Raw genomic sequence first — 8,622 nt, 5'->3', positions numbered from 1 at the left:
GGCAAAAAGCAAAAAAAAAAAAAAAAAAAAAAAACCACAGACTTCCTCTCACACCTGCCCAACCCACAAACCTAAAGCAACACTCCCCCTCCCGCCTGAAAAAAAATAATTCCCAGCATCTGAAACTGATCAAGAACATGAAACAAGAGAGACGCACACAGAAAAGGGGAAAGGGAGGGAAGGGGTGGGCGGCGGGCAGGGAGGAGGGGAGAGGGAGGGCGGGGAAATTCAGTTGAGAAAGCCTTGGCGGTGAGGAGAGAAAAGGAAGAAGCTGTCAAACTTGAGAAGGATGTCAGTGCGGGCCCTGATTACTGGGGCCTATGGAGTTCTCAGACCTTTTATCATCCTCACCATCAAAACCAGCCTGGGAGTCACTGCCGGGAGGACTGGGGGCTGCAAGTTTGCAGCCCGGGCCCAGGGCCCAGAGCCCAGGACCCTCTCCTCCAGCCCCTGCTTACCTGGCAGGCAGGAGGCTGCAGGGCCAAGACCCAGGACGTAGGCCCCGGTTTCCCCAGTCAGTCTGCACCCAGCCGGCTAAAGCTGGCAGCAAGACTCGCCTTCACAGGCTCTGGATATAGGCCAGGCAACCACTGTGTTCACCTTCCATCTCTCAACCGCTGTAACACACCTTTTTCTTCCTCCAAAGAGACTGCAGCATCCCCTTCTCACACATGCACCCTCTGTTATTTGAGTCCTGTGTGCAATCCCTTACTGGAAAATACAATATAGATGGGGGAAGGCACGTGGAAACTGCCAAGCTGACCCTGAATCCCGAGGCCTCCAGACCTCTGTAACACACTTGGGACAAGGTGCAGCTCATTATGGGTGTCTAGGAGATCCACACACCAGTTTGACTCTAGGATCTCCAAGTTACCTGCCCCACCAAGATGCATCAGCAAAGAGTAATGTACATAATGTACATGTGTTTCGGAAACATCCCACAAGTATTGCACACTTGGGGTCTCAGGCAAACTTCCTTGATGTCCTGTGGTGGTCTGGATCCAGGGTAGATGAACAGAGGCCTGATGGCATGGAAGCACGTCTCAAATACCACTCAGGTTTCAGTCCAACAGGCAACATCAGCCACCCCCGGACATGGCATGCAACAGTGAGGCACCATCTGTAGCCCCCCCCAATGAAAGGTGTAGGAAAATAATAAAGTAGATATTCTGCATTTTATTTCCCTTATTGCACTCTTATAGAAAGGTGGCCTTCTCTGCTTACCTGCTAGCATGCTCTCTCTCGCTCGCTCGCTCGCTCTCTCTCTCTCACACACACACACACACACACACACACACACAGACACACACACACGGCACTTCCCACAATCCCACACCATAAGAAAACCTATAGAACAGCTCCTTTGATCTGAATCCTCTGCTAGCATTCTCTTAGCTCCTCACTCACTCCTAAGGCACATTCTTCCCTGGTTCCACGGCTACTTCTGAAGTGTTTACCTCTCTGGTCTACTCAGAAGACAATGGTCACCTTTTCATAATTAGCCACATCTTTAAGAAAACCGGTATTAAGATTCCTAGGCAACCAGCCTGGAGATCCCTCCAAACCAAGGCCCATCTTTTCCAATAAATGCTTCTCCTTTAGAATATCAATGAACACAGCTCGAATAAACTGTCACCTATGACCAAAAATAGTCAGGAACACTTGTCTATAAACCAGACTTGATGAGAAGGCATTTTAGCAGGAGTATTACAATAAGGTGTTTATATTTTTTATGTGCTTACCATATTACCTTTATTATGTGTAACATCAAAGTGATTATAGCAATTACATCTAACAGAATTAATTACAGAACTTCCCATCATTCCAGGATACATAATGCATTAGAGGTAAGCCAAAGAAAGAAAACATCTTGATTGTAGTAACTATTGTTGGGGTATATTTTCTCCAGCAGCAATGCCACACCAACGGCAGCTTTCAGAGCAATGGAAACTGACAGGTTTAACAGGGAAAAAGCTGTATTCTCTTAAAATTGAGCTCACGCTTTTTGCTTAATAGTACGTTGGTGATAGTGGACATATAAAATCAATTTAATTTTTTAAGTGTAAATCTTTGAAAGGTGCTGGTTAATCCACCCAACCAATGTTACTACATAAAGGAGAAAGCACATGGGTGAAAGACTTACAAGTCTTTACGTATGCAAAATAAATTCACTCAAGGCTTCATTAATATTAATTTAAATTCAAAACCCATTTACATTAAATTGTTCATTAAAAATTGCCTATTTTATGCAACATGCATTTCTCAAAGAACTCAGAGGAAACTGAATACATAGGACTAGATTTAATGATGGGAATGGAAAATCAAAAGTAAATGAATTGGAGTCATTTCACGTATATTACCAAACAGCCCTTTGCTCTCCATTAAGGATGGGTTCCACTTTGGGGAACAAATATATATTCTGAATATTGTGTCTTCTACTGCTATAAACTTGTAAGCATGACCTCTGGCCTACCACAGAGGAAAAAGAAGAAAAACAAGAGAAACTGGTGGAAGGGAGAGGGCAGCCAATCCAAAACTGGGCTTGGAATAATGCAGGGAGGGTTTGCCTTCGGATCATACCTGGATTCACAGTGCATTGAGAGTTAGGCTTGCATTTTTAAAAATGTACATAAGTTAGCATCTGCCAGTGCCCCTCTTGATCTAGAACTAACAGTGTCTCTCTCCCCTATACTCTACCCTTTACATTCCTTTATTCCCTTAGCCAGGTGAACAGGAACATGAAGACAAGGAGTTGGTAAGTTCCCTGTGCTCTCCCTCCTGACAACAATCTGAACCTACCCTGTTTCCCCAACAGCTGTTCTGGATGAAGAAAACACAGTCATAATTAATAACATGTGTCCTGACAGTATGAATTAATAATTTATCATTAAGCCCAAACAAATTTAAATTATTCTTCAAGAGCCACACCTTTGCATATCTGAGAAAATAAGGTAAGGAGATGGTTAAAATGTCCAGGTAACGTGACCTTCAGTGAACCACTCGCCCCCGCCCCCCTGACTGTATCTCTTGGACTATTCTTGTTGAAATGCTAAAATAATTTACAGAATTGAAAGTAATTAAACCCAAGAATCGAAATGCTGATCAAACTAAGTGCATGTGCTAGAAATGTCTTCTTTTTTAAATGGGGCTTATAAAATATTCAATATTTGGTCAAGGACACTATGTAATCTTTCTAATAAAGATTCCTAAACCTAGAGTATGACAGTTGTTCAGGCAAGTGGTCATAAGAAGATTATGTTCTATTACTGTCTTTTTTTTTTTTTTTTAACTTCCAAAAATGCATAGCGTTATTCTGGTCACAAACAGTGACCTGAATTTTTAAGTCCATGTCTAAACGTAAATTTCTATAAATGGTGAAAAATTAAGAAAAGCTACCAAGTCTACGTCTCCAGTCCTTACAATTCAGAGTCTTTTTTTTTTTTTTAAAGAAAATCCAGAAACGGGAAAAATATTGATAGCCATTGTTTAGTGGGATTTAAAAATTTAATGACTAACTGCAAATACTGGAAACTGGAATTAATCTGTCTGGATTTTTTTAAAAAGGCTTACAGACATTTAAATGCATGTATCGGGACACTTTATCAACCTAACATAAAATTGTCATCTTATCTTATTATATGACTATTTTATGCACGTGTCAAAGAATTTAAAAATGACTGCCTGTCTATTGAGTCTAATTACAACTGCACATTATCTGTCTGGATGTACCAGTCCATATCATTGTTACTAAATACAATATATTGTATTCACCTTTCATTTGTAACTTCAGACAGAGAAACCACAATTTAGAGCATAACTAAAACACAGACACACAGACACACACACACAGAGTGAACACCTGCAAGGGTTTGGGATACGGGATACCACTGTTCCCTTCTGTAACCTCCATGGGTTTTGAGGGTAGTGCTACAGGGCTGTGACAAAGCAGCTGATTTGAAAGACCCATCTACCTACCTGCGCTGGACACTAATACAGAAGGGTGGACACACACACCCTACTTTATTTCATTTTTATTAATTTTTTTACGACACGACCAAAGCTATTTTTACCCTCTGCCCAGTGACAAGCAGGGATGAAAATGGGGCAGGAGGAAAGCCTTCCAAACTGCACTTGGAATAACTGTGAACTGCTGCCACTCTTGGATTAAACATGGCTGTGTGCACCAGGACCGGGCACTTCCGACTCCTTTCCTCTCTGCCTCCCTGCCCGCCTGCCTGCCGCAGCCCTAGCCCCAGCCTGACTCTGGCAGGACACGTGTGAAAGAGAAAGCACCACAAGAGGTCCAGGCACTCTGCCCTCAAGAAGGTAGATCCTTTCTCTTTCCAGAAATCCCAGGAGTGGAGGGCGGGGGGTAAAGGAATGGTTTTAATTCTCTCAACTCACCTGGGTTTCACGGCATTTCCCACGGCCCTGAGCAGTCACCTTTCATTCTAATCACTCGACAAACCAATCTTTAGCAAAAAGAGGGGAAAAGGCAGACGTGTGAGGCAATTTAGGGAATCGCTGCTGAGGCATCAGTTATTGACTATCTGGCTCCTGTTTATGAGCGTGCTCAAGGCAAAACTGAGAACAAAATGACAACATCAACAGCTCACAATCAAGTGTGGCCCTGGAGAGCACTGAAGCCCTAACTGACAGCTGTCAAGATAATGGGGACACTGCAGCTGATTCTGGAAGGTTCTCTTCCCCACGTGGACGTCCAGGGGAATAGCCTTGCCTCCCACCTCCTTTGTTTTTCTCCTTCGTCTTCTTGGTTTTCCTTTTTAGAATTTGCATTGTTGCTCTCATTTCGTAGGAAATGGGGGAAGAAAAATCATAGAACGGTCAAAACCAGTCCCTCTGCCACCTTGCTACAGAGTAGAATACCTGTCCAAGGAGAAATACATGGCAGGTCTGAGAGGAAATAAATTCCCAAAGCTAAGGCCGAAATGCCCTTCTGAATGCTCCATGTGCTTCCGAGAGAGAAGGGAAAAGCTCCTCCCCGGAGCTGCCCGATGTGTGGACCAGACTTAGGAAGGTGTCATCTGGACATCACCAGGTGGGCCACCTCTTAGGCATGCCCATGTCTACTGGCAACATGAAACCCCCTTCTGCCTGTTCCAGGGGGAGCCACAGTGTTCTGTGACACCAGCAGACCCTAGGGGGTCCAAGTCACTTTCACAAAAGTCAGGATGCTTGAAGATGTACCCTCGCCTTGTTTTTACCACCTAAGAACTCCATAGAACATTACCCCCTTTCAGAGAACACGGCTCGCTGGCAAGTTGTGGTGCGATGGTTTCTTTTTTATTTTCTTTTTGGAAGCATAAGAAATGGTCTTTTACGATTTCACATTTGCCTCCAGAAAATTAATATAACTAAGTAAAATATCTGCTATTAAGTATTACACTAAAATTTTTCTGGCATTTTCAGAAATATTTTTTAAAAACCACTGTGAATAGGAGGAAGTCATGCTTCAAGCAAGGGATAATGGTCATTTTGCCTGAAGGACACTGTCCTTCCCTAACCCCACTCCTCTGAGCTTCTAAAGGCAGCAACATCTGTCCAGCACAAACGCACAGCCCCTGGAAATTACAGGTCTCAAGGAAGCAAACTCCCGCCCAGGTTTCTCTTTGGCAGGTAAAGAAGCCTCTCTTTCTCTTTGAGAAAAGACACTAAGCCACGCATAGTTTCTATCAAAATACCAAAAAATCCTAAAGTACAGAAATATGTATTTTCAGGGATTCTTGGAGCCTCCTTCGGCCTTCGGGAAAGCAATGGTACATTGGCCTAGATATGAAGACTGTGTGTACCTGTGTGCCACGTCTGCTCGCCCTACCCAGCTCTTGGCCTTTTGTGGTTGTTATTCTACCCCAGACCATTAAAAGGGCCCTAATTCCTATGACATGATTATCCAGGTACCAAAGCCCATTTGTCACCTGCAGCAGAAAATTGAGTTAATGCACAACTAAAGGCAGCCAGGACTGTGTAATATCAACTTGATTACATCAAACTAGCTGCAAACCTAATTCTGCTGGATGACACTGCGTCGAGCTTGTCATCTCCAATCATTAAAGCTGTCAGGAATCCATCAGGTTTACAGCTAATTAGGTGAACACTAATGAAGCTGGCAAAACAACTTTTCCTTTTTTATGGCTGAGCGGACCTTTCAGTTTGGAGGGGAAAAAAAATTCTCGAGTATTCTCAAGGTTGCTGGGGACTGGATTTCCAGTTACCAATCAGCAGACATCTTTCTTTTTCCCACTCTCTCTCTCTCTCTATCAGTACAAAGCAATCAATTTGTCATCACTCCCAGTATGCCACAAAAGCTGGCATGAACCTTATAACTTGCAGCTGGGAGAACTGAAAAAGAGGAGAAAAAAAATGGGAAGTTTCTTGTCCATCCAAACAAACAAACCAACCAAAAAAACCTCTGTGCATACTTATCACCAGCCTAAATGTGGAGTTTTTTTTTTTTTTTTTTTTTTCTCCACTCTTCTTAAATAAGCAGCTCTTCAGTCAGCCTCCACCCCCTCCTCCACATGTCCATTAGGCAGAGGCATTCTGATAAAGTAAATCCAAAACCCGAGTATGGGAAAGAAAGAAAGCACTCATGCTGCCAGCTTCTGATTGACCATTAAGCTATTGATGAATGTGCCTGTCAGGAGAGAGACAATTAAATCAAATATGAAACAAAGTCGTTTTGACGGGTCATTTTGATAGAGCAAAACCATTCTTCCATCTCCTATTAGTCCTGCAGTCAAGTTTTTTATATAATGAATTTTTCTTAACTGACCTGAGATTTCCTGGCTGGCTTTCTTTTTTAATAATAATAAAAAAAAAAAAGTGCAGAAAGGTTAGTGAACAGGTTGCTCTAAAAATTAAATAAATAAATAAAGCCAACAGCAGGTTCCCTCCTCCTCTGATATTTTTCTGGAGGAAGCTATCAAATATGAGTCTCAGATTGGCAGGGTGCAACTGAAGAGATGAACTAGAGAGAGAGTTCTGAACCAAATGTAAAGATGTAATCACATATGGTTCATTGGATGGAGGCACACACATACCTTAAAATGTGTATCCAAAAAGGAAAGAAAAAAAAATTTTCAAAGACTGGAAGAAGCCCAAGACATTCCTACTACTCAACTTTGTGAAGGATTCCTCCAAAGTTTCAGAGTTTATTTTGGGTAGATAAGCTCATTGCTTGAGCCTGGAATTTAAAGTAGAAGGTGGGACGGGCAAGAAGCAAGCTCCAGGAGGTTAACTAGGGAGGCGGCAAGCTCCCTACAATCACTCCTGGAATTTTCAAACTTTCTAAATTTGGGCAACACAGAGGACAGAGAACAAAACCTGCATCCTAAGCCCCAAACCAACCCTGTTTTCTTCTGAGATTTTCTGAAGACACTGGCAGGCAAGTACATTTCTGGGAGAAGAGAGAATTATCATTCCTTCTCTGTGACCCCGTGTAAGGGGTCTGGAGTGCAGAGTGCAGCCAACGTGTGAGGTCCCCTGGCAGTGCCGGCTGGCGTGATGGAAATTATGGGCACGATGGGTACAACGCCTTCATCCAAGATGGGCACCAGCCAATGCCCTGACCCCACTCTCTGCCCTTTCCTCTAACATCAAAAGAGAAGTAAAAGAAAGGAAGAGGAAAACAGAAGAAAGGAAGCCCCACTTAACCCTCCCCTTCAGGGAGCATCTGAACTCTGCACATCTGAGTGTTACTCATATCAAAATACATCACGTCCATATGTGGTCCTCTCGGCAATTCGCCCCAAATCCCAAAGTTGCACTGACAGGGCCCTCCTGACGTCACAGAGCTTGGCCTCACTATTCCAAGTGATTTATTGATGTTTATTGGGAATGAATAGATCAAAGGCAGCAGCATGACGGGCGATCAATCAGTCATCAAATCAAGGATGGCAACGGGCCAGAAACCCTTCTTCCAGGCAACATGCCCCCAACCGACATTATTGCAAAATAATGTTATGTGTGTGGTTTTTGTTTTGTTTTCAGTGATGCGTTTTCCAGAAAAGAAAAGAAAAAAAATCGGCTCAGTCTTAACAGGAGTTGACACTCCCGGTTGAAGAAAAAAAAAAAAAAAAAAAGGAGGAACAAAAAAGTACTCACACACGTCCCAGAACTAAGTGCTATGCGGAGATGAGGGTGGGAGCAGCAGTACAAGGAGGGGGTGGGGGCAAGGAAACACAAACAGGGGAGAAGGAAACGCCAGCATCTAACACGGACTTGACAGTCATCTGACAATACCCAGACCCTATGCGCTCCGGTTTCCACCGCTGTGCCCAGTTTGGGCCCAAGAAATGAGGAATCAATCGGATTAGCACTAAGGTGGCCAAGGGGACTGGCTCGCTCACTCGCTCGCGCTCCCTGGCTCGGCGGACACCGGGCAGTCTCCCGCCGGTCGGCCGCCCGCAGGACGCGGAAGGTGTCCCGGGGAACTCAGGTGACCCCGCCCGCCCCCCACAGAAAAAGCCAGACCGGGGTTGCTTCCCATCCCCTCTGGAGCCGGAGAGCTGAGGAGGCAGGGACCTGGCGCGGCTAAGCGCGCCCAGCAAGCGGCTCCCCAAGTGGGTGCGAGAGGGAAGAGGGCAGAGCGCGGCGGGGCGT

The sequence above is a fragment of the Mandrillus leucophaeus genome, unplaced genomic scaffold, assembly GCF_000951045.1.
Source record: "Mandrillus leucophaeus isolate KB7577 unplaced genomic scaffold, Mleu.le_1.0 Scaffold48, whole genome shotgun sequence".
Classification (NCBI taxonomy): Eukaryota; Metazoa; Chordata; class Mammalia; order Primates; family Cercopithecidae; genus Mandrillus; species Mandrillus leucophaeus.
Note: the sequence above shows the minus strand (reverse complement) of the source record.